This window comes from Corvus cornix, chromosome 4 (assembly GCF_000738735.6).
Source record: "Corvus cornix cornix isolate S_Up_H32 chromosome 4, ASM73873v5, whole genome shotgun sequence".
In the NCBI taxonomy this organism is placed as follows: Eukaryota; Metazoa; Chordata; class Aves; order Passeriformes; family Corvidae; genus Corvus; species Corvus cornix.
This window is the reverse complement of record NC_046334.1, coordinates 20,996,991-21,024,901: the sequence shown is the minus strand read 5'-3', so window position 1 is coordinate 21,024,901 and position 27,911 is coordinate 20,996,991. Positions and strand designations below refer to the sequence as shown.

Here is a 27,911-nt window from a genome sequence, read left to right as displayed (position 1 = left end):
AGTCACTAACTCAAAACACTGGAAAATGAGAGCATGACGCCTGGGAGATCTTGAGTTGCCATTCTCTGGTGGAGGCAAATTTCAGACAGAACCTTACCTCACTTGCAAAATGGTGCATTTTCCAACTTAAAAGAATTGCTATCTTTTAAACTAAAAGTGCACTAATAGGCTTTCAGATCCATCTGTGAGCAATCCATATTGACAACATTTCAGACACTTCTTAGGTTTGAAGTGAGAAAATGGAACTGAGGAGCATCCTGCCCCATCCCACCTCCTGCCCATCACCTCGGCTCCATGCCACCGGCAGAGCTGCCTCCATTACTGGAGCAGCTCATTAGTAAGAATGAGCACCCACAAGTGGAGGAAATGAGGCAGAAACTAATCTTCACCACCAAAAAGTTGCTGTGGACCAGTATCCAGGAGTGGTATCCTCAGTATCTAAACTGCTGCTGGGCATGGAACCCTGTTCTCCTAATGATACTTTTCTAAAGTCTAAAGATACTTTTCATGCTTCTAGAAGTAATTATCAAGAAGCAAACGGGATTCTCTATGGAGTGCAGTATGATTCATACTAAGAATGAAGGTTAAAAAGAATTAAATATTCTAAGAGAGAAAAAGAAAGCAGATTCTTCTAATTGAAGACATGCTAGCTTCCAATCCAATTCATCTTTTTTCAGTTGCTCATACTTTTATGAAACATTTCTTTTGTCTCATTGCCCAAAGGAAAAATGCTACTAAATCCAGCTAACATGCATGTATGTATTACTGACTTAAAGGCAAATGAGCCACAAAAGTGCTTTCCAACTAAACCAGATGAGATTAGGACACTTTTCAGACACGTATTGTTAACTTGCCTTTGGTTTATTTAGATTTTCTCTGGATTTAAAAATCAACTCTAAATCTAAGAAAATTAATTCAGATAAATTAAAACTTAGAAAGCTCTCAATTCCACAGTCCCCTGAAAACATTAGCAGATTATATTTTTCATTCTTCCAGTTCCTTAGGAATCTCCAGCTTCATGATGAACACCTGTATATCCAGCTATTTCAGTAGTTAATGCCTCGGGGCGGGGGGGAGCAAAGCATTCTTCAAATGCAAATTTTGGTCAAAATTTTTACTTTTTCAAGTGCAAAATCTAAATGAGCAGTATAACTTACTTTAATTATTGCACTGTTATTTTACAATGCTAAACTGGTATTCACATACTCAGAAACCTACTGAATCAGACACTAACTTTTGCAGTTCTGGCATTTCAGTGAAAAGAAAGTTACCTAAGAGGCAGGCAAGTCCAAGCTAGGAGCTGAATTTCAGTTTTGAGCCCAAGAGACGAAAGACTGAGATAAAGGTATTCCGAAAGCATAGATATGAACATCAGTTTGTTCTGTAGCAGTTTCCTTTATATGCATTTTACTTCTGGGACCTTACTGATCTTGAAACTACACAAAAATAAAACATCAATTTTATATTAGGTCAACTGAAAGAAAGCTACATACATAAGTGGAAAGATCTAAAGTGATTTTTGTGCTTGCTTATCTATCCCGTATGTCCAGGATGCCAGAACCAGAGTCCTCACAGAGAGGGTAATAAAAAGCAGAAAAATTAACCTCAAGGTAGTTTATATGATCTTCTACCCAACTTCATTTTCAAGTTCTTATGCACTGTGCATTGTAGAAAAATAAACAAACACTTTAAGCTGATTAAAGAACAAAATCACACCTTGGGAAAAAAAAAAAAATCAGGCTTAGCATTGACAAGAGAAGACAACACAAATGAACAGGAAGCTGTAAATACTTAGAGCCACATGAATCTCTCTGCAAGTAACAACTAAAATAAGCCACTTGAAAACCTGCATGTGTATGTTTACTGTATTTCCTAGCCCTTGGGCACAGCAGTATGTTAAGATACATGCCTTTTCTCAGCACATGCAGCATCTCAAAACACTTGATATCAGATACAAATTGTACACACTGCCGCAACAACAGCCAAGAGACAGAAGGATGGGGAACCAAGAACAACTGTTTCAAATGTACGGCCAACTGACAGCTTTTAAATCACTTTGTTGCTACTTTTGCCAAAAAACAACCAAAAACTGCATCAAAGCTGTAGCAAAAGTGTGCTGAAATACGAGTAAAGCCCCCAACCACCTGAGTATCCAAGTCTGGATGTCTCTGGACCTGGGGATGACTTCTGGTCCAGCCTATCAGGCCTAGGAGCGGTTTGAGTAGTTTTAAAAGCACAAACCAACAATATTCATATTAAAATGCACATACATATCTCACTAAAAAACCACAGCCAGCTACCATACCACTAGCTTTCAGCTCAATGAGAGTCCAAATATGCCTAAATTTTGACAATGCACCATCTCGAGGTACAGTTCCTGAGGCTTTCCTTACTTTCTGCTCATGTAGCTATTACTGTAACATTCTTTGTGTTGTAAGTTTTACGCTCTGTATCTGAGAAGAAAAGAAATAACACTTTGGGTGGTAAATATGGATCACACTTGCACTGGGACCAAGTCTTCTTCCTGGGCAGAGATGGAAGGAAAGAGGGGCAGAAGCCTGGAGCTCTCCGGTCCTATACAGCAAACAAAAGCATATTTGCTAACCCAGAAGCAGGTTCCACAAGTGCTACACATGCACAAACTCATTGGGGAGGGCAAGGGCAGCTCTACAGAAGCATGCACCTGAAGCAGAAAATACCTGGGCACATCTGACAGAGAACAAGCTCAGCTTGAGCAAGCATTCAAATGCTTGCTGAGTGTAGGAGGTATTTTTAGCTTTCTTTATAAACTGAAAAGAGTAGTTCCCAAAGCTTGGAAATGGATTATTTAATTTCGTTTTATTTTTCCTGGCATTTTATTGCAAACACTCTTAAAACTGTTTTCAGGTTAAGAAAAACAAGCGAAGGGAAAATGCACAGGTTAGAGTTCAATCTTCTTGAAATTCAGCCCAGAATTGCTAAGTGTTAATCTCTGGAGGAAAAGCAAACTAATTCTGTAAGAGTGGCTCTGATTTTAGGCCATACGACCTGTTTCTCACATCTCTCACAGATTTCATATAGTTTTCAACAATCTACTGTTTGCACAAAAGCCCAGGAAGATTTTGTTCATTAGATGTAATAATTGCATCAAGCTCTCTTCTCTCTTAATAAGCTTTCAAGGGCACATGCCAATAGCAGCAGTGCTGAGAAACTGGTTACTGACCTAATGTGGTTACAGCAGCTGAAATTTTGTTTCCTCCAAACATAAGCAAAAACAATATGTTAATAACTGCTTAGAAAAGACAATAACCAAAAATGGGTCTTTTCACCTTTTTCAACTGGTCAATGTTTCTTAATCCCCAATAAAGTTGTTCAAGTGTATAACAGTGTCATCAGTGGCATTTTGTGAACCCATGTATTTTGAAATACAGGCTGTATATCCCATCTCATTTACCAAGTAATTTCTGTACATGCTTAGTACATCACAATTCTGTGTGATACTCTCCATTTAGTATTTAAACACTAAATGGAGTAAGGTCTGTCTCTAACTGACATTGATCATTATAATTCGCTTAGATTCACCGGTGGGGAAAAACAGAAGAAAAATTTTCTTCTTTTTTCACTAACCTGTTTAACCTTCTGTAAAACATACTCAGCGTTTTTGTATTTTTTGCAACATTAGAACAGGTATTAGAGCAGATGCTTCAGGAAGCTACACTAATAATTCACCTGTATACACAGGCAAAAATGCCAGGGGCTTTGGTCCCTTTGGATACCTCTGGCTCCACAGTTCAGGCTCTTTATTAAGGTGTCCCTTTTAGCCTCTCTTGCATGGACCACCACTGTGATCCTCACTCCCTATCTACCCTCAGCCTAGGAAAATACAGTGTTCAAACCAAAGGCCCCTCACCCTTCTGAGTTATATATTCTTCCCTTTAAAAACACATTTCCCTACTTTTAAGGCTGCTTTAGCTCCCAGCTCTCCAGTGGGGAAAAGCCCTTCAGTGTCTCTTGGCTGAGCAGCAGGTGTAACATGCCGTGTGCCCCTCAGGTCTTAATGCTGATGAGGGAACTGGCCAAAGCCCACCATGTTTAAACCTCTTTGGACTTCCTCTTTTGGTGAGGCAAAGCAAGGCATGGCATCCCTCCCCTGCCCCACTACCTGTGAAAGAACTCAGATTCTCAGGCTGCTGAAACCACTGCTTTTTCTTCTACCTACCTTCACCCCCCACAAAAAAAAATAAAAAAGGAAAAAAGGAGAAAAAAAACCACATAAAGATGAAGATAATGAAATGAGGGCTTCCCAGGTCAGTGGAGCACTTGTATAAGCAGTCATATCCCTCTGAAACAATGGCAGGATCAGTGGAAGATGCATGGACATGAACATCTTACAAAGCTGTGCACCGGGGCCACTAGCAACCTCCCCCAACTCAAAATGGAATAGGTGAGAGAGAAAATCTCTGGCCAGGATTGCCATAGCCTCAAACAACATGCCACAACAAGTGGTAAAAAGGACTGTACAGTCTGACCCTGCACTGTGCTGGGAATTGACATCTTGTACAGTGAAGTGCAAGAGCTTCTGCCTTTCTGGGCAGGGCTTCCTGGAAATAAGGGTGTGCTGGCACCATACAGCACTTCTGCAACAAGCCTCCTACATATGGCACACACTTATGGAGGCGCTGGCCCATGAAGATGAAATGAACATCCTCAAACAAAAAAGTCTATGACAACATTTATACTTCACGCAGGAACTGCATTTAACTTGAAATTTGTTAAAATGACATGCTGCTATACAGTTTTCTAAAGAGACATATAAGCATGAAAATTCCTGCTTAACATGGAGATGAATAAATATTACTCTTGCTAAAACAAAAGCAGGATAACAATAGTGATTTCATTTCTTTTCAGATAAAGAAGAGGATGGTTCTATTTTAAGAGGACTTTCTTTAGAAGTCAAAAAGCACAGATGACCTTAAGTATATTTATTATTACTTTCCAGTACACCTAAGGCCCTATCTTTTCAATTAAAAATAAATATTGTCACTCTAGTTCACTGCTATCATACCAGGTATTTCCCCCCCTCCATGATCACTATCCTTTTTCTGGTTTGGTTTTTTTTTTTCCACCCTTTATAGCCCCAGTGCAAAAATACAACTGATGTAGAGAGTGGCCACCGTGCACAAAGCCAGGACTGAATCAGATTCATGGACCTGATCTCCTGCACTGTGGTGCCTTTCTGAAAGGCAGCATGCAGCTCAGCCTGCAATGTTATGCTTGGATGCCATACAGGTCTCCAAAGGACAAAAAAAACAACCCACCTTGTTTTCATTCCAGCCGTGTTTACATAAAGGCTCTAATGATCCCCACCAGCAGGTTATTTCTAACCCCTGGCCTCCTTCCCACCCCCATGAGCCCCTCTCCAGCCAGCCCCAATGGTAACAACCTGCCATTCTCCTCAGCAGCAGTGGTTAAACATCTGGCTGTAAACTGCCATTGCCACATGCTTCAAGCCCTAACTATTTATCCTAGCTGGAGAAGGAAGGCAGAAATGGTTAATTGCATCTAAATTCAACTCTACTGGCACGGCAGTTTTTGCTACAGCATCACTTGGCATCTAGGCAAAACCAGGCAACAACCCCCATTTCTAGCTGAAGTTATGTTTGTAGTGAATTAGCCAGTATTTATCTGATTCTAACATAGGTCACTGAACTTCACCCAGCTTTTCGTCATAAAACAGAGAGAAGTACAACCTGGCAGTCTGCAGTTAGTTGCTTACTTGCACACCACTCACAGCCCTAGAGAGAGAGCAAAGAAGTGTGATTCCTAGGACCTCTTCAGGGCAGGGGCCATGGTTTTATTTTTTATTGTAAAGACTCCCAAACAGTCCAGCAAGGAGGTCCTTGGACGGCTGCTCTAGGCAGTGCATCAGCACAAATGATCAACAATAAGAAAATGCAAAGCAATCCCTGTTTCCACATGCCCTGTCACAACTCTGCATACTCAGCCAGGAGAGCTAGAAGTGCAGATTTAATCAACACAAAAAGACTTCAGCCAACTGACCAGATCTGCTGTGGCTTCTGCTCATCACTCAGCACATGCCCCACAGAGCAAAGAAGCTCTTTCAAATACCACTTACAACAATGTACTTTACATTTCTAAGTATGCATGACAACATGCTGAACAATAAGGCACACGATTCTGATTTTAGTTTTAAGTTTTAAGCCAGTTTTAAGCACTGTTTGTGTGCCTGACTGAAGCCCAAGGGAATTTCACCGTGTGTCTTAAGGCCACTGCATGTGGCCCTTGACCCCTCAGGTGACAACTGCACAACACCTCTACGTCTGGGAGAAGCAAAGGAAAACACCATGTTCCATGTGCCTTGACTTTTGTAGCTTGTCTTTTTCTATTTTATGCAATATTAAAGTGGCAGAAATCATTAGGAGAATGCACTTGAAAGAAATTTAAACTCATGAAAATAAACACCTGATTTTTTAACCCAAACTTCAGAAAACAAATGTACTTTTTTCATTTCCTAGAACAGCAATCATGTGGGGTTTGGCATTGTGGTCTTTGGTTTGTTCACTTGTTTTTTAAAACTTTTTTTCCCATCCTCATAGTTGAATAAGATGAAATCTGCAAGGCTATTTTTATTCAACTTTCCCCAGCAGTACTTAGAAAGCTGGCTGTCTCTCGTCCCTGAGCAGCTCGCGTCAAACTCACTGGAAGCCTGGGATCCAGCTGCACAGCTAGAAGATTTCTCATCAGCATCACATTTTACATGTAGATACTACAGACATAAACAATTCCTGACCACTATCCAAGCCCAGCCTGTGGGCCTACTCTAACCACAGTCCCACATGTAAGTCTATTACTGAACATATTAAATATTCACACAGATGACATTGGTAATTTGCTCTTAGATTAAAACATGGTTTTAGGAGGTATTTGTAACAGAAATCACCTTTCCAGGGCTTTTAACTTCACAGTAGGTTTATTTTTATACTTCTAGTCTATTAACATAGAGCCAAGGAACAATCTTGTGTTGTTTAATTTAAAAGCTATTAACTTTTCATCTGAAATTAATGTTTAAGATTATTAAGATATGAAGCAATATAATAATAGCTATACCTGCAAAAATCCAGAATTCTTGCACACAAAACTGCCTAAGTCACTACCCTTTCCTTCTAACCTGTCGGTGGTAAAAGCTTTGGGCCAGTATATCTGGTTTGGGTGCAAACTGTCACATACGTACTTGGTATTGTCCATGAACTCGCAGCAACAGTATCATCCCAGGAAGGGATGTAATGGTTCCAGCCTTTTCGAGGGAACAGAGCTCGTGCTAGGACATAAAACATCCCCTACTTTTGCCTCATGCACAAACACAAGAGCCATCTACTTCACATACCTGTTTTACCTTCACTACAGTCTTTTCATTCACCTTTACATGTTCCTGATAGGCGTTAATTTGTCACATGACATTGTTGGAAGGTTGTTGGATGAAATGTAAAAAGAATCTCACACATTTTATGCTCTCTGTAAGTTATAAACTTATTAACTGCTCTTCTGATATAGTTTGTCTATGACAACATGCTTGCTCAGTATTATTTTTGGCTTGGATCACAGCATTACTTGTATATGCTTCTTTTTTTAGTGCTTATTAGATTCAAGAACTGAGGAGGAAAGTAATTTCCTCAGCAGAAGCCTCCAAAATTAGAGAATGTCCTCAGAGTAAAAACCTCAGCTTTTTTGAGTCCTTCTTAAGTGCAAGTCTTATGCTAAGGCAAGGGAAAGGGAGGAGTGAACTTGGCTACCATTTAGTTAAAAATTTATTTCAAAATCAGTTCATATCCCACTGGATATCCCATTTCTACTGTTCTTCTAGGGAAAATAGGTGAGGGACTGAGAAACTTAGCATCCCCTCATGTCTGTTCTGAACAACTGCTAGAAAGCCAGCAAGAAGGAACGCTTTAGAGATCAGAAGAACTTATGGTCTGATGTGCAACTATTATGCCTATGGCAAATGAAGATGATTTATGGTTGCATTTGTTCTTCTTTCTTCATCACCATCCCTCATTTACAGCATACTTCAGCCCTGCTGGAATCCAGCATAATTTCCTGCTAAGCTTCAACAGAAGGATGATCAGGCTATTAATGGACAGCAGTTGCAATGGGTACAAAAGCTACTATAACTCACACAGATGGAAGCATGATAGTAGCCATCAACAACTTCTACTCTGGAAGATGAAGCCCTCTAGAAATATCTAAAGATTCTCTGACTCTGTGATCCTTTCCCTTCCTTTTGTTTTACTCAATGTGTTTCAAATACAACCTTTTATGTGTTCAAATCTAACTGGTAGCATCTTTACAAAGCTTACACCAGCATCTCGATATCAAAACTATTTCTAGCTTTCTATAAAAAGCTTGGATATTTATCATGGAAAATGAAGGTAAAATATAACATGCATGTGTTCTATGCCAAAGAAAACAAGTCTTATTTGGGCTTCATAGATTCAGGAAATGGTTCAAGAACAGCTGAGTGAAAATGTCATTTCTGTGATGCTGCTAAAGCCATCTAACAAAGTTAGATTTATTCCTCTCAAGTTAGGTTACAGGACACCTACTGCATGTTTTAAATAATAAAAAATTTGGTAGGTCTTATAACCCTCCAGTACTCAAAAAAGTCTCTACATTGGGACAGTTTAATAACATTTTATTCTGCACACCCTATATCAAGCCTGTATAGTATTTGCACAGTAAGTTAGTATGGGCTAACACAATCACTGAACCAAGCTCCTTAGACTGCATACTCCATATAAAATCTTTGGTTGGAACAAGGGTGAACGTGTGCAGGGTGCTTACTTTCTGTTTGCTTGTGATTTCTTTTGCTACATTTGTAAATCTCTCCTTTCCTGACCATCAACATAACAGGAAAACGAGATGAAAGCTGTAGAAGCCTTCAAGATCAAGATACAAGGGATCTTGTACTTTGCATGTCTTTCTCTCCCTAAGACCTCACTGTACAGCAAATCTTGCACATCCAGGGAGAAAATTAAGTGAGATAGTATGTTTTTTTCAGACCCTATAATTAGATGAGGAAGTTTTTAAAATGCTGAGAAGCAGATGTCCTATGAAGAAAAGTGACAGAATGGATTTATGTTTGTTTTCTGGCTAAAACATCAACCTAAAAGCTGTTCTCCTTAAAAACACACACACACAAAAAAAATTGTCAAGAAATTTCACAATTTGACAAAAGAGTATTAGCATAAAATCTTGTAGCATTTGTTTCTATTTCTTACATGTTTCACTACTGATTAGCTTCCATATCAGTTAACACCAAGTCAATCAAGTTCTGAATTCATCCCACAGGTTTTTTTGTTTGTGGTTTCCTTGATTGCTTGTGGGTTTTTTCCCCAGTTTTTCTTCTCCTGCCCTTCCTTGAAGTACCTCTGATTTTTAATTATACTCATTTGGACATTGTGATGGCTTTCAAAGACAGAAGCAGTAGTCTCTGTCTCAGCATGGCCACAGAAAAAGGTTAACTATGTCTGATGTTAAAGACCAATACAAGATTTCAAAGTGCAGCTATGGATATACATGAAGAACAGGAAGAAGCACTGAAAGGAAGCAAGAAGCTTTTTATTGGATTAAATGCCACTGTGGTGCAGGTCTATGCTGTATAATATGATAACGAACATTGCACATACAAGGACACAGATTCAGCAGGTCTAAAACTTTCAAACTTGAAGAGGCTCCAGTCTTGCTGTACAAATTTGTTACTTGACCACTGAGAATACTGAACAGAGCACTCCCTTCAAGGCCGACAGTTTATTTTTGGTTGTCTCTTGAAACTTTGATAAGCAAGCTTCAAACTCTAAGCTTCAGTATTTTGTTAGTGTCCAAGCTCATACCTTTCTACTCTATTCTTTTGATGTGTGCATCAGATACTTTGTAGACAGCACCCAGGCACTTGCTTTGAGAACTTCAGCTATTACAGCCATGTAGCAATTATTCTTTCTTTGATGGCTGTGAAAGAAATAACCAAAACAAGAAATCTACATCTATGTTAACCAAACTAATAACACAAAAACATGCAGCCATGTTTGGGAGCTCATTAGCAAAAAGCACAGACATATAGACATTCCCTTGCACAAAACCTCTTTCAGCAGCGTCAGATATAGAATACTTTCTGCATTTGTCACCTTTCAGGTCTGAGTTTCCAGCACGCTTCTTGTTATATGCAATTAGCCCCATGCCAAGGTTTGGTACATTTCATAATAAATCCCTGACCACATTTGCTTCGGGCTTGGCAGCTCTGGAAAGGCTCTATTCATCAGGGCAGCAGTAAGCCACAGGACTCACCACACAACTCACTCGCAGAATTCCAGCACGCTACACTTTTCAACAAGCCATCCCCTCCCTCCTCTTCTCAAACAGCCTGACATATGACTGTGATTAAGTAGGATATGAAAAAGCTCCAAACCATTTTTCTCTTTTTCATCTCTCTTTTCACCTCTTTTCCCTTCAGACAACACAGACACACACCTTCCCCTCTCAGGAAAACCCTCCCTTCTCTCCCAGCACTGCATGCTTGATAGGAATCTTTTTTTTTTTCCTTTTCCCTTGCCTGTATTTAAAACAGTAACCATCTGTTACTTGTAGGAAGACTGTGTCTCCTTCTCAGGTTTCTCCAGCTTTGGAGCACTACCCTCACAGCAGCACATAAGGCTGGCTCTCAGCTGGGAATGCTCTCTGAGAGGCACCTGAGAAGAACAGAACAGCAGCAAGAGCAACCACTGGCAACTGGGACATCTGTTCATGGACAATACAAATGGAAAACCCTCACATTTCCAACATTCAGCCAGCTACAACGACAAAGAGGGAGCTGGGAGAAACACCATGGAAGCAGGCATGCCACAGGGAGTATAAGTGGGGAAACAGTTATCTCCATTGTACACATACTGCGTTCCTCTCTTCATTGCGCCGTGGAACAAGCTTGCTGGCAACAGTGGGATAATTCACTTACCCAAAAACCCACTCAGAAGAAAGCAGAGTCCTGGATAAAGAAGCTGCATCATGCTTAATAGCAATGTTACAACTAGGCCTGAAATGAGCTTTTCTTTTAGCTATGAAAGGGTGAAAAAACCTCTGTTAACTCAGAATTAACTCATCTTTCATAGAAGGGCACCAAAACTGTTACACCAGTACATAGTTTGACTCAGGTAACCCATATGGCAACTTCCAGCAGTGCCAAAACACCCCTGCCTGTGTTCCCACCTTCCTTTCATCTCCAGGGACACTTTCTCAAAGCTTCATTTCTTTCTCAGGAACTCTTGTCCTTCTGCTTAAGGAACCACCACAGCAATAAGTGGGACCCTGCTGAGCTGCAAAGCCTCCATTGTACACTTCTGACAGGCAAAAGATGGACAAAATGACATTTAAAGGGCATAAAGTAAGCTCCAAAAAAAGCTGCACCTCAATGGTTACAGTCAGGAACCAAGACACAGCATGGAAAAGGTCATGCTGGAGTAACAGGCCAGGTTTTCCGCAGGTCTGATTTCTCCTGAGGTCCCTCCTTTCAGGATCCATCCCCTCCAGAGAACTCTCCCTTTGCCAGAAGTTTGTTCGCTCCAAAGCCTGAATACAAATTACAACATCCGCTTTTAACATAAAGCATAAAGTCATGCCACAGCTAACTTATACCCAATGGCAAAACCTAATGAGCAACTAAAGGAGAAATTATACCAGGTGTTTATCTAATCCTATCTTTTCCCTGTTAACCTACCTTTTACCTTGCCAAAACACTAAACTAAACATGCATCCTAATTTTATGCCATTGCCTTGCTTGCCTGGAGCTGCTGAACACCAAAATCCATAGTAAGATCTCCTCACAGTTCTTTTTCTTCTTAATTAATTTTTTACTGAATCCAATACTCTAAAAATAGTACAGCAACTGCCTATGGCATAATGAAGTCAGAAAATACCCATTGTCAAACTGTATCAGCCACAGAATGTATTTGATTCATCTAAAGACAAGTCAAACTTGCCTGAGACTTTAACGATTATGTAGCTTGTGCTTAATGTCATTTGTAAGAGCTGAGTTCACCTTCTCACCAGTGCCTGTGCGTGGCATCCCAGCTCCGTTCCCTCCAGTGAGGGCACAGTTTCACTCATGGATTTTGGAGAACCTAATTGTGCAGCATCACACCGCGTTTCCAAGGTTCCTATTTACTTCAACACAAAGCACTGCTGTAACAGGATCAAAAGCTGGAATAGCTGAAAGATTATTTAATAAAACAACAATGCCAAATTTACACTTTACCTTGAAAGATCCTTCAGGAGTTCTTAAAAAACTCTCTCACGACCCTTTCATGACTGTGTACACACAGCCCTGGGACGGAGGAGCACTTAAGCATCCCCAAAATCCCTTTGCAAGTACAGAGGTGGGTATATGAAGTTCTACCAAGTTTCTAAAGTTGTCCAGCACACATGGGCTGTTACTTTGTTAATAAAAGTGAGAAAAACTGGAATCGGAGTTTCAGCAACTTGCTCTTCTCACCAACCATTAGTCTTGCTTCTAAGTTTACCAAACCTTTCACAGACAGCAGATAAGTGTAGATGTTTAACGTGAGTACAAATGGTACCAGCCCTACTCAGAGGAAAAAGAAAGTCCAATCCATCTGTTTTTTTACAAATACATACACTTGACTTTAATCTAAGCACTATTTACAAAAATACATGCAGACATAAAAGAGCATAATAAATTAATAGCTCACAAGAGGCAACGATGACTAATGACACATCTTACTCTCCTTTCCAAAGCCCTGGCCCAAGGGAACACAGCAGATAAAATTACCTAAGTTGACTTTCTGTGTTTCTGTTAAGCCAAAACTTTGGTGTATTCTGAACTGTCTGTGTGATGTTGCCCAGCTGGAAGACATAAGCTTTCCTAAACAATTCAGGGCTTTAACGTGACCTTAACGCCGTCATCTTCTTTCATACAGCCAAGGGATATACTTGTTAGTTTATAAGGGGTTTATCTTATTCATCAAATTCTCCTGCCTGAGCACTGCTATTGCCTACTTGTGGCCATACTGTCAACAGACCCTGCAAGCACCTCTCCAGTAACCCAACTCCTGCTTATGGACAGCAGTCAGTAAAACTGTAAGAAAGCAGTTGTGCAAAACCCTTCTTGGGCAATTACTACATGACTGAAATGCCCCCACAACACAAATATGCTCTATAAATTGTTTTAAATCTGCACTGTATTTCTTTGATGAAAATTGTCACCAGTGGCTGTTGGGTGCTGCCAAATTTGTACATGTAAGTGATGTGTTACCTGAGTCAGAGCTGCAAGCTGAGAGGCGAAACAAGATGGTATCCTGAAATTCCTGACACTTCTGCAGCTGCATGCAAACGTTAGCTCCTGACAGATTATTTTCACTGTATTTATTGACATAAACAGAGTAGATAGTGTGTTATAAAATCAAGAAGTGAAAATGTCATTTCTTCTTTAACCCAGAAAAACCCAACTGGCATTCACCAGAGCTCTTCACATCCCACATGTCGTGTTGCAGGGATCACTTACAGAAATCTGCATAGGCTTTTCTATTCACTTTATCCCAGACTGTAATGGGATTATACGTGGAAGACCCGCATGTGTCCACATGCATTGCAATTGAAACAATCTCCTCTCACAATTTTCTTCCCCCCCCCCCCCAAATTACCTTTCCCAACATATTTCCCAGGTGATCATCCCATTTCTTGGAACTGAACTGTACGTTTCTATTATCGTGCATTCCTCTTTAACCAACTTTTAACAGCTTCATGTCTACCAAAAGCCCACGTGTTGATCAAACTTTGCAAATATTAACAAATACCTAGAAGGAGACAACTTTTAACCTTTGTTGATAAGATTTTCCCCATGTGAAATACTAGTGCATCATCATCTGCTCTGATGGTGCAGTTCCACAAGCATTTAGTCTAGTAAGGCCATGATTCCCTGTCCAGTAGCAAGTCTTATGGCATTTCTGTCATTCACTTTGCTCATATTCCCAAGTCAGGCTCACCATGGCTGATAAAACCATCCGTTTTTATCAGTTATGCTAATAAAATGGAGAAATATCATGCCTGAATAAATTCCTATTACATAATTCTATCTCAATAGTGTGAATCCTCCTTATGAAAAATGTTTACATCACAGCAAGGAAAACCACGAGTTTTGTGTGGGAGGGCAGATTGGGGGTAGGGAGAGGAGAAAACATCCTGTCATAGAAAATTCTCCCTCAGTAAGAGGGGAAAAAAAATCTCCAGAAATTATACCCTGGCAACTACTAGCTTTCAGAAAACAGCCAATTTACTTCAGTACAGATCAAATATTTAATATTATTAAATGATTAATATGCAGTATTAATAATTGTAGTATGTGGTTCAGTGAGATGGTAACTGCAGCTTCTGGATGCTCAGTACCTAAAAAAGCAGTGAAAGCTCATGACAAAAGAAGAAAAGCAAACACTGAACAGGTATCAAATCATTCTGCTGACATAAATAAATTTTTAAATTTTTTTTTAAAGTAAATTTATCTTGGTAGATTTTATGCCAGATCAGGTATCATCCTTCTTCCTGCAGCTGGTACAAGGCAGCTATAAATACATCATTGTGTGCTCTGCCAGGCTGACAAATACATGAGCAAGTTCTCACATATGATCTGGTTCAAATCCACAGGGCTTGGCTGGGCTGCAGGGCGCAGATGTAGTGACAAGTATTGATGAGCACAGCCTCACAAGCAGGACTCTCCAAAACTCCCAGGACTCAGGCACCAGTATCTGGGATCAACACAGTGACTTCCACGACATATTTTTTCTTATTTAAACATATGTAAATGAATAATGTTTTTAACTACTGAAATGTTTCTAGCTATTGAAATTTTAAAAAATAAAACCTTATCACACACAATCAAAATCTTCTGGCAAATTTTGAAGTCTTAGATCTGTTGGGAAGCTTTCAATTCACTTCAGTGGGGTATGGATTGGGCCTTTTATCTCCTACCTGCAGCTGATTCAGCTCTAACTTAGACTTGACAAAATCCTTCCAACTTTACCATGTCACTTAACAATAAACTGTTTTTTCTTAATTGAAACTAACTGAAAGACTGAGTTTTTGATGACTGCTTGCAGTTACATTTTCATCTCCCTTCGCTGACTATGCACATAAATGCTGTAAATCTCCATCATTTTAAATGAGGTCTTCAAGGGTAATTTTGGAAGCCAACAAGGAGCAGGCATCATGTTTGAAGTATTGTAAGATCCTTTTTTCTCTTTCTTTTTTTAATCTGCTGGACTCAGATCAGTCTGAAACAAATCCATTGCTCACCTATCTCAGATGACATTTTAATTGTAGCTTTTAACTACACGTACGCTAATGGAGGAAAACTGGGTATAAAGTTCTTCAAGTGTACATTCAGATGGAAGGACTTTACTGTGAATTTGGTTTTCACTGCTGAACTTTATATTAATTTGATACCTATAAACATAATTAAATGGAACTAGGAAAAAAAGCACCTCTAAATTAAACTTTCTGGATGTCAGAGGATTTTTTTAAACTTTATCTGCAGAATATAAGCATTTAAAACTAAAATGTAATTTCACAATCCACGGAGTTATACAAAAATTTTCTTAAATCTCCATATCTGCCATCTCTTTTTCTTTGCATTCTTTCAAAAACTCCCACAGTGTGTGTGCATATATATATATTTATATGCCCAGAGCTAGAAAATGTCCACCAGGACATAAAAACACCAGGTCCACCTGGTGTTTTTATTTACTTATTTTGCTTTCAAGCATCAAAAAATTTCTTTTTTTCAAGTCAGTACTGTGACCCTCATAAAAGGGGTTCCCTTTATATGCAAAGCCTCACTGACAATATTTAGATCTGTGAAAATGTTTTAAAAGCACAAAAGGATGCAAAAAAGGCATGCAAAAAAGGCAAGTGGAATTCCTACAATTCACATCTGTACGAAACAAAAAAAAGGAATGTCTGCTTACTGCCCCGAGGCTCTTTCCACATAGTGCCACATCGCTAAGGTCCTTTCTTTTCTTTTGTAGCACTAGCGTTCAGTGCAATTCTTCACATGCATATAAATGCCAGAGGTGTATGTGGAATAACAGTATTCAAAGGTTTCACATGTTTGTTGGTGTTTTAGATATGTATACTTCAAAATAAAAAATAACATTGCTGCAGAAACCTTGAGGCTGAAATCGGTTTCTTTCAACTTTGAGAAAATAAGTGACACTTTCTGTTGTTGCAGTTTTGCAATATTAATTGCTTAGCTTTTTTCTTCTGGTGAATGATATTTATAACAAATGTAACCAGCTAAATGCAGCTGAAAGCCATTAAAGTAAAAAAGTAGGAATCACCCATTACATCTGCTTTTCATAACAAAGGGATACAAAGACCATATTGAACATTCATTCCCATTCTCTAAACCGATATTCCCAAAAGAGATGCCCAACATCCAACCTCAAAAATTGCAACACGACTTAGAGGCATAAAAAAAGGAAATCAAAATTAAATAGGAAAACATGCTGCAAATAATGTACAGAAAATTAAATATGCAAATAAAATATTTCAGCACTAAAAATCGGAGAAGGCAAACATAGAAGTACTCAACTTCAGTAACTATTTAAAATCAAATATCAGTTTGAAGATGAAGGCATTTGAGGATTTTGATGTCTGGGTATAAAAAGAAAATGTTTGTTAGATGGAAGTGTCAAAATAGTGCATTTACATTAAAAACTTTGCAGAAGAGCAGTGTGTCATGCATACTGCTGCAAAAACTGAAAGACAGAACTTTTTAATGACTAAAACTACAAAAACACATTTCTAGCACACAACTATGTAAACTAACAGAAAAACCAAACAGTAACATACTAAGGGAGAATGCAACCAGTGGTGCTCAACCACCCAGTGCCATCAGTCAGTGCCTTTTCTGCTGGCTGGATGTAGATGAGGATGCACCACATGTAACCCCTTGCTGCACAGAGTTTCCCAGCTTTGGAGGCAAATCTTCAAACCTGCACTCAACAATTGAAAACACACATTTTCTGATGGGAAATGTAAATATGAAGGCATACCTATTAGAGCAGAAAGCAGCGAGAGCAATGCCTTGTCCCCTGGCCACAGAGAAAGGCTTGGACTTACAGTTTTAGACTGTGCTGGAAAGTTGATGACCAGTATTGAAACACTGCAGAAGATATGCCAAGTGAGTTCATGCAGAAAACTGACATAAATACTCATAACAATTCCTTTCCTCAAGCCACTAACATCCCTTCTCACCAGGGCAATATTTCTTCACTCAAGTTAAAAATCTAATTTTTCACTGAAGCTATGAGTCGGGTATATTTAACGAAATCAACAACCATGTGCTGTTAAAAAAAGTTATCTAGAATTCAATGAAAAATTCTAACTGCATTTTAAGATATTCCATAAAGCCTAAAAGCTCCTTGAATCTCTGTGACTTCTCCAGACTGAAAGACTAAAATAAATATTCTAGCTTCTTATTCATTAACAAAATACTCACATCTACTTAATAACTGAAATTTTATGGAAATTGCCAGAAAGGTCTGGCATCTAAAAGAACCATTTACTGCAGTTTTTTTTGTAATTCGCATCACTTTGACTTCCCAACCATACCATCCTACTTTGCACAGGGCTTGAAATTTTAAAAGCTTAGAAGAAGTTATAGTCCTAAGTCCGATTACCTTTATTGAAAAATCGGTGCCTAAATTTTGAACACTTTTTGAAAATCCAAAAGTAGAAACTTATACATTAACTCCAGCAGCATTATGCTTCAGATGCAGCTAAGCAAATTCTTGCAGAAGCAAGACAATCTGAACCCAAAACATGATACATTGCCTGATGAAGGATTAGTTTTGTGATCCTAACAATTTAGGATGGGAAATGTAAAAAGTCTGTATTTAAAAATCTTACCAAAAGTTTAGTAAAAGCTTTAAATCTGTACTGTATAAAATGTCTCCCTTTCCCCCCTGTAAAGTTGATACTTGTGTCAAAATCAGAACACAAATTACTGCTTAGAAAGTGGCAAATACAGATTTATTTAAGCAACACCTTAAAGAAGCAAAGCAGGCTACAACTCACCTTTGACAGCACATTGCAGTCATTCTAAAGTTGTTTATTTAATCTTTCTAGTAAAAGAAGCCAAAAGACTAACTCGTCTTTGTGACCTTAGTGCAATAAAGCCTACTGCTCTCAGGAAGTCTAGTGTGTCTGAGAGCAGTTTGCCATCCCTAAATAAAGTATTGATATTATTCATACTATTTTTAAAAAATTGTAACATCATATCATGCATTGTATAAGGCCCAAAGATTGTGGGGCACTTCTCTCATCGTCAAGTATTTTTTTCCTCCTGGGTTGCACCAAAAAAAATATCAGAGACCTGGTGAGAGTCGTGACGTAAGTGAGCTTGCTCATTAACTGCTGAGAACTTCACTATTTCTAGCCACTTTTTAAAGGACTTTTATACAGGCTAACATTACAATCTGGACTTTAACATATTTGTATATGGTGCCCTTTCCCCATGGCATATTTATACCCTGCGAGCAGTCGCTTCTTTAAGCTACTGAAGGGGTATCCCTGTCTCTTCAGAATGAACAATCCATCGAGTTTTAGGATTAAAAAAATTTTTTTTTTAAATCCCCTTCTCTATTCAGTCTCAGGATCAGTCCCTCCTCTAGCAGTACATGAAACAATCATGATTTTGTTCTTCATTCCTCAAGGCTGAACAAGGGAGGTTTTTCCTGGAATTTAAATTAAATTAATGACTAATACCACCATAAACAAAACAACTCTTCTACCCCCCAGTTCTTTGGTACTACTCTTTAAGGACAGTCATAAAGCTGCAAAGAAAGAGACGGAACACTCAATGGCTTTTAAACAAATGCTACCACATTTTAAACATGTGCGTGTTTGCCAAAGCTCTAAGCTTCTATTGCTCAAACCACTTGTGGTTTCTCAGCACTTCTTTTTTGAATGATTGTGTCTTTATAAAATAAACATGTTTGAGACTAAATTACTTGTGTGTCTGTTGGGAATAATTATAAAATTAGCTCGTTCTAATTTACACTTGCGGGTTTTAAAAACACAGCCAAATAGCATAGTGAGTCTCCTGGTGAAACCAAAGCCTGGCATGTCAAACACAGTTTAAATCACACACATGGACTTTGATTTTCTCAGTGCAGCAGTCTGATCTCTACAGCAGGCTTAGTCCTTTAGTTTTGACTTCTAATTCTCCAAATAAGTATTCCTTTTGTAGGACCCCAGAGACATTAATTCAGCGTGCCAACAGGCTGTGCAATATATAACACAAGTAATTCAATTCCAGGCACAGAGCTGTGATTTTCAGAAAGTACTATCTCCACGCACAGTTTCAGTAATTTGCAATATGCTGTTCATCCACAACAGATAACAGAACTTTGGTTGCTGAATATCTCAGTGTCCCAAATATGATGGACAGATGCGCTACAGTTCCAACCACATTCCCTAGGAATGTACTTAAGGTCCAATTAACACTATTCAGGGGAGTAACACGTGATAGATTTTAGCTGTGTCCCTCAGTCCCACTGATTTCAGTGATCTAAATTATGTTTTTCCAGGAAGAGAAATGATCACATTATCACAATGCTTCTATTGTACTACCCTGGCACAACACATTACACTTTTGTGCATTAGGTAGTCACAACAGCAGATAATAATTTCCAGGGAACTACAACAACCAACTTATTTCCAAAGTGTTTTCTGCTATTCTAGTAGAAAACACTGGTTGACGCAGTCAGTATTTTCATACTAATATGCCAGGATTCACTTGAAATAGTCTCAGTCAGCAACTGGCAATTTTGGCAAAATAAAATCTTATTCAGCTTCCTCCTCTTTTACTCTGGACTTGCCACACAACACCTTTTCAACAGCAGATTTACAGCTCCATGAATCCACAAGATGTACATTTGTGATGAAAATTATTCATTTCATTTAATGACATAGATTTATTTTCACTATCAGTGGCTAGAACAACTTCTGTTAGGCATCCCACAGTTTGCCTGCTTATCCAAGGCCAGGGGAGACGCAAATCGTACTTTCTGTACCAAGATAAGGTGGGTTTAGTTTCTGTGTTTACATCCTGCTTTTCATTCCTCAAGGCTGCAAAGGTTACATTACCGTGGCCTTGCCAACACAACCTGTTTTACCTTATATTCATCTTTTCATAAATACCTGAACAAGTCTTTTTTTTATCACGTCATATACCTAATACTTTAACCAGCAAGCTTTCCATGAGTAGTCTGTGGTCTCAGACGTGTTCCACATTTCTTAAGCACTGTGAATTCTCCTTCCTCTATATTAGAGACTTTTTAATAGTTTTTTTTCTACCTCTTCTCACTCTGCAATATAAATATATATCTCAACAGAATCCCACTCCCAGTCTGACCCAAACTTCAGTCCTGTGATGGTAGTAAATCATACCATCAATCCCTTCAACTCCCTTTTCCTCCCCTACTAAAAAAAGAAAGCTTCCTGCACATTTTCCTGCCTTCCATGATACTTGCTACATCCCCAGTTTGAGAATACCTGTACTCGTCCTTATTATACACGCATGTATTTACACATATACACGTCTGCATATACATGGGTGTGCATATACATATATATGCCTATATATGAACACACGTGTATTTATTTAGCAAATATTTATATATGTGTCTATTGGACATATCCATATTTGTGTATATTCTATATGTAGAGCAGACATACCACACACATTTAGGTGGCTGTGCAGGGTGAAAAGCACTACAGCCTACACTGCCACTTCTCAACATCTTCCACAGCACATTTTTCCCAGTGCATTCTCAGGGGTTGATTCTTTCCCTAACCCAATAAAAAAGTCAATAGCAAACATTGTATTTAACAGCCTGAACTACACATGGGATATTTTACCAGCGTGGTTTTTCAAGTGCACTCAAGTTTACCTTCTGGCTATTCTGAAAAATGAGTAACTCGTTCCACTCCATTCAGCAACATCCACTCCTCCCCCAACCTCCCTCCTCTGTACTGATCACCTTTTAGATACAAAAGAAAATAAGCCACTATGTGAGGAGAAAGAGGTACATTCCTGAGTATTAATGTTTTAGAGTAGTCACCTTCCCAAGCTGAAAACAGCTTACCAGTAATCTAGAACAGACCATTTTGTTAGAATATGAAACAGGAAAGGTAACAAAATGTCGCCTTGCAAAATTTTCTACACAAATCAGCCTTGCCCTGTTGATGTTTGTTCAAAATTATAACATGCACCTATAAACTGAGTCACGAGAACAGTTACTGAAAGATAGTTCCCAGACACAAAATATCACACACTTCACTGGCTCTGACTCCACTTCCAGATTTATACACTACTGAAAACATAAATACCACTCAATTCTCCTTCGATGGAAGAGTAACAATAAATCTTTCCAGCTGTAGTTACTGGCTGCTTCAGAGGCCTGGCTTTGTATGTGGATAATTAGATTACAATCAATTAGTGGAAATATCCAAAATAAACAAGTCAAGACAACATCCAACTTCCTGGAAAGTTAACCTTCTCCAGAAAACCAAACATTTCAGCAGGATTAAAGCTCTGTTCTTATTTTAGGAAAACAGCAACCCTATTTTCCTCGCTTCGTTTACAATGTAACGCTTATTCCTGCTTTTTGTTTCCAAAAACATCACAAAGCAGGTCAAGCTCCTTTGAGGCAAATATTATTTCTGGGGACAGCATTTGCTTTCTGATGCAGCTCTCTGTTCAGGGAGAAGACTTACCAGAACACACACGTGCTTGATCATAAACCAGACAAGTATGAAGAGTGCTGCTGCCCCAAGGGGTTCTTGATTTAAGGGTCAAGGAAGAAAGAATTAAGAAACACATAGGGAGGACTGTTGGCTTGAACTTGAACTATGTTGTGGTGAAAAAAAAAATTACACTGCTCATCATAACTGGGAGAGAAGATGTAGGAAAAGTTGAAGGGAAGTGTCTGGCCTTCCACTCCCAAAGACCTGAGTTTTCCCAGCCTGAGCTGGCAGCCCACTGGCATGTTTTTAAGCACGTTTTCTAAATATTCATCCTACACTCACACCCAATTTACAGACCTAAACTTTCTGTGTATAATACAGATGCATATCATGTTAAAAATAAAGCAAAATTAATACTTAAGGGCATCGCTTTTGGAGCAGACTGCAGGTAGGGGCAGGGAACAGCTAACATTTTTCTTCATGAAGCCTGCAGCCACTGCAGAAGTATTTAAGCTGAAGTAGTTATTATGATATGGGGAAGAATGAGAGCTTTACAGCTACAACTAACTTTCAGTGGCACTGTTAGCTGAGCCTGCCTGTATAGCTCAAGTTCCTCCCATAGTTACCCACGATCACCAATTCACACAGGCAGAAACTGAATCTGCCGCCGATTATGTTTGGGAATTTGTGTCGTTAAATGCAATCCTTAAATCCTGCTGGATACTGGTAAATTTAAGTGCGAACTCTGAGCTCTTCCACTCCCACAAAGTAACAAAAAGTAGGCAATGTGCTGCTGTTTTGTTTGTGCAACCATGGGAAGAACAAGAAGCATGGAGCAACCTCTAAGAAGGAATAACTTCTGCTCAAGGTTCAGAAAATACAAGAGTACACTGTTTCACCAGAGAACTGTGCTTTTTACAGCCAACCGATTCTCACAAGGATGGGAAGAAAAGTATTTGACTGTAACCAGCAAGTTAACACTGTAGGTACTCTTAAATATTTAAGTTTATTTTATTTTTAAAATTTATTTATTACTTTACATGAGTTCTCCAGTGCAGGAAAGAAGGGTGGGTAAAAAAAAAGAAAGGAAAAAAGAAACTATACTCAATTAGATCCTAACACAGTAAATTCTCATTTCCTTCAACATGGGTTTTGCCAGAATGAGATTAAGCTCAGGCCATATTAATTTATCAGTAAATTATTATTAATACATTTTCATGTATGTTAGCATAGCAATTTTTCACCCTGCATCTTTAGCAACATAACACATTCCTTCACTAGGAGTCCACAAGTCCTTCGCTAAATATATCACTTCAGCAGGACAATTTCTTTCTCCTTTCATGATGGATTGAGAATTCTTCCAACAAGTTTAACCTTTGAGATTATACATGCCAAGTATATTTAAAAATCACAAAATGTGATTGAAATGATGGGCAATGGATTCACAAGTTGCAAGAGGGAGGGAGGACAGGAGCACCAGGGTACATTAGAAGGATTTTACAGAACTCAAAGGCATTTTTTTTTATCATTGGATAAGAGATTAAAGCTAAAGCCTGAATTCCGAAACCAAAAACTTTGAAAGAACATTTTTATACCAAAAATATTTTAGCTGTGTTTTGCTAAGCAAGAAGGCAACGTAACTCCTAAAGTCTATATATCCATACAATCATAAGGATATGAAGGTGATTAAAGCTTTCTCATCCCCTACAGTAGTAGATTATATATAGTACAGTAAGCACTTGTAAATTCATAAAAACTGCATCCATACATAGTGGCATGATAGTGCTGCCTTGAACTACTGATCAAGAAAGTTGTGTAATGCTTACAGAGAAAACCTCAAAATCAGCTACATCAGCACACACACACAAAACTGATTTTTGGTCAATCTTCTGATTTCTCTTCAGCTTTGTTAGAGTTGTCTTTTCCTCTTTTCCAAACTATTCAGCTTTCAAGAAGTAGACTTATGCTGTGCTGTTCTTGATAGTCTAAACATCAACATACAACTGGAGCCTTCATTATACCATCCTGTCAAATGCAATGCTGAACAAGTCAAAAATGGATCTGCAGATGCAGACACAGAATAGGCAGTGACTGGCTTGGTTAAGACACATTACCACCTTCATTGGGAGACTGCAGCCTCTGTCACAGGACAAATTAGAAATGACTGTGTATTAATTCCAGCCCCTCTGAACAGAAACTGAACCACGCTTATGCTCCCTACCTGCATTGCATGAAGGGCACATGGATGGTCAATCTGCTGCACGTGTGGTCACTGTTAAACCAGACCAACCCCACGATTAGCAGCTGTCACATCAAACCTAACCCCACTTTTCAAAATTTGCCAAATGGAAATGAGGAAAGACAGTGCTGTGTAGATTTCTGCATCAAAAACTGGAATTTAAGAGTTCAACACTAAGCCGCATGCTCTACGTCTAAATGTTTCTTGCAAGCTTTAATTCAACACACAAATCTATAAAAAGTTAGACCTTTTAGCACAACATGAAGGAAGAGTCATTGAGGATGGCATGTCTCTCAGAAGACTTCCAGAGTTTTATCCCCTTCTCTGTCTCCTATTTCTGACAAGCACTGTTAGGATAGGTATTTGCTGCTTAATTTGAAGGTGTTCTCTCAATTAAAATAGATCTCAAGGTCCTTCTCTCTTCACATCAACCTCTGCACTCTCATGTGACAATACAGAGCAGTGAAGGTAGCAGCAGGCAAGCCTATACATTTCTTTGACAAGCAACATGGAGAAAACTCTACTGGTTTTAAGAGCCCTTGCTTAGTTTGTGGAAGCATGATGGAATGAACTTAGGCAGGCCACTTCAATGGCACATGGAAAATACCACAAGTACCAGCAGCAGAACAAATTGCTATCCACTTTGTCATGCTGATCTACAGGTACCTGCTTATCTTCAGACCCTTTACTGATACCTGCAGTAGAGTTAACACATTCCATTCCCAATACAAGTTACATTATCACATATTGCACTTACTACAAAGCACAGAAGTGGAGAAAAATAGCCCAAAATAAACAAACCCTCCATTGACAAACTTTCTATGAGCTCATAATAATGAACAGTGTCTTATCCTTATCAACAGATGCTGTCTTACCTTTATCAAGAGAAGTTGAAATGTCCCTTTCTCCTATTCAGCTCTCAGGAACAAAAGAAATGAACTCCACCCTGCAGGCAAAGAACATTTTTTTACTGATTAGTGATATTCTGAAAGAAGGTTTAAATCATTACAAAATAATACAGACCTTCCAATTCTTGTATGATACTCAGGCAAAAATATAATGCTATCTGGAAAAACACCCACTGATGGCACATTAGTTATATATTAACTACCTTATTTCAAGAAGTAACATGCAAACGCTCTTATGAACTGCAGCCCACTGATAGCAAAATATTCAACAACACTGGTTTATGAGGAAAATTACACTTCTGTGTATAAGGTCCACTTCCAAGATAAAATAGCAATATTGCAACCCATGACACAATCTTTGACCATAGTTTTCTTTTCATCTTAACAGAGGTCCCAGAAGAATGAGATTACATGATACACATGACTAAAAATAATTCTGGATCCCCTAATAATTTACATATCCTCTAAAATGAGGATCATCACTCCTCTTTGTTGTAACAAATGCACAAACTCAAGCCCTTCCATGGAAGGAGGATGGGATTTTTTACAGCAACAGAAGTTAGAAGTCTTAGGGTAAGAGCAACAGTCTCATAAGCAGCAGAAAAATTGAGATTCATTTATATATATATATATATAAATAAATATAAATAGATATAAATGTATATATATCAGTATAACCATAAAAGCATTAGAAGTCCTAAGCAAGCACAGCTTCAGTCAGCCACAGAGGACTGAAGACAAGGCTGGAAAATTAATCACAGAGGCTAGAAGCAAAAGAAGATAGAACAACAGCTGCAGAAGGACGATGATAAAGGCTGCTGAAGAATGAGCATATTAAAGCTTGTGTTGCAAGGAAAAGAAATTTCATGTGTTGAACGAAAGGCACAAGAGCAGAGGGGGAAGGAGAAAAGGAGGACCAGAGCCTTATTGTATTTGCTCTTTAATTAACTACTCCATTATTACACTAGAATATGAAGCAGAAATTATTCATTTAGACAGCTTCCCAAAATCTTTACAATCATAGAATCATTTAGGTTGGTAAAAGACCTTTAAGATCATCGAGTCCAACCATAAATGTCACTGCTTATCTTATCTGAAGTAGTTTTACATATATCAACACCAATTCAAGAGTTACAGAATGGTTCAAGCTCGTTCCTCTCCCAAACAGTGGCCAAATACTTATCATTTCCTTCACAGTGCAAGAACACCTAGAAATTTTACAAGGGCATAAATACAACTGACTTGCTGATAATGGGCCAATTCAAGTAGCTGTCCCTGTTCCTACAGCAGGTTTGTCATTCTGGAATTTCAATAACCTGATGTTTGAAAAGAAAAATTAATGTTCGTTATTAAAGAAAATACCCAGGTAATTAAGAGGCACTAATCAGATGCTACATTTTAAATATGCAACTAGCTCGTAATGACATCGTTAATTCACAGTATACATTAACACTTCCCTTTTTACTGAATAAAAGAAAATCTCCATTACTTTTGTTTGTATTCTGTGAAGAGTCATGTACAAAAAAGCCTGCTCAAGTGAGTTGTGATCTTTTGGTTTTGCTTCTAATTAAGAGAGACCAGCTGCTAATGGTGAGTCTGTGACCCCAAAAATACCTCTAACTTTGATATCTTGGAAGCTTTCATGCATCTGTAATATACAACACACATTAGAACTCAGAAAAATTACTGCCTTTACTCCCTAAGATTCACTGGAGAGACTTTGAAAGCTTCCTTTTTCATTTATGAATGTTTTTAAAAGGGCACAAATATGAGGGATTCTGCTTTTTCACGTGCATTAATTTGTGCACATAAGGTCATCTGTTCTGAAATACTCCCTTAAATTGTGCTTATACATCCTAGAGGTTTGTCTGGTGTTTATACAAAGTTACAGGTAGAAAAGGTTTGGTGTAACAATTTCTTTTCACAATCACCTCTGTATCAGTATTCCATCACCAAACTATTTTAACAGCTCACATTTAACAGAACAGCTTTCACCAGCATCAAAAACTTTCCCAAATTAGTAAACCTCCATGAGCAAACTCTCCTGGCCTGTTCTGAGCATTCACACAGCTCTGGAGTTGCCACAGCATTCTCCTCGCATCCAGCCTCTGCCAGGGACTGACAGCCCTGTCAGTGAACAGCCTTTTTTCTCATGTCCAATCTGAAGTCATTCATATCTGTTTGACTGTGTCCTCCTACACAGTTAAGAGAGGGATGAGGACCTGATTGGGAGCTTACAATTCATGCAAGCAGTTAAATTTCCATGATCTTTTTTCTGAAGGAGTTTAAACAGGATGGTTGGCAGTAAAGAATGACAGCTTCTTCCCTTCAGCTCCCACAAAGGGACAAAAATATCCTCCTCAATTTTGCCATGCTCAGCAACAGTCAAAACCATCATAGGGATATTTTCACATGATTTTCCTGTTTTCTAAAATCTCTGGAAACCATTTTCCTAGTCCTTTTTACTCTTTTTCTCAACTCCATCCCACAGACACCAGGGATTGGTTTCAAGTAGGTGCACTCCACAAGTGGATGTCCCCGGTAATCACAGCACAGCCTCTCCTGCTTAAAACAATTTCCATTTACAGCCTTCAAGCATATGATTTCACTCTCTTATTTTTAAAGGATTCCTTAAAGGAGGAATTTTTCCATGCTAAGCTTATGCTAAATACACAAATGGTGATATATTTCGCTATAGACTGACAAGACTGGTCTCTCTGCTTTATGCATAATACTGCATGTAAGCTCCCAGCTTCCAAAAAGCATGTTGTCCTATTTGAGAGTGTTTCCCACTCTTTCCCTTAACTGACTTAATTTTTTCTAATTGTGACCCAGAGGAGCTGCCTAACAAACAAATGGTTCAGCTGGCATTTGACCATATGTTACTTCTGTGGGCTGGGTTAAAAATATAAACACCTTGCTTCATTTTATTCTCAGAAACACAGGAAAGACAAGAC

General features: G+C 38.7%; 1 protein-coding gene across 1 annotated transcript in view; it reads right to left on the bottom strand.

Annotated features, from left to right (window-relative positions):
- Positions 1 to 27,911, bottom strand: part of BMPR1B (bone morphogenetic protein receptor type 1B) — a 234,428-nt gene that overhangs the window by 162,091 nt on the left and 44,426 nt on the right. The window contains exon 2 of the mRNA XM_039551566.1: positions 24,922 to 24,992. The gene's annotated coding sequence lies outside the window, so the exon portion shown is untranslated. The remainder of the gene's footprint in view (positions 1 to 24,921; positions 24,993 to 27,911) is intronic.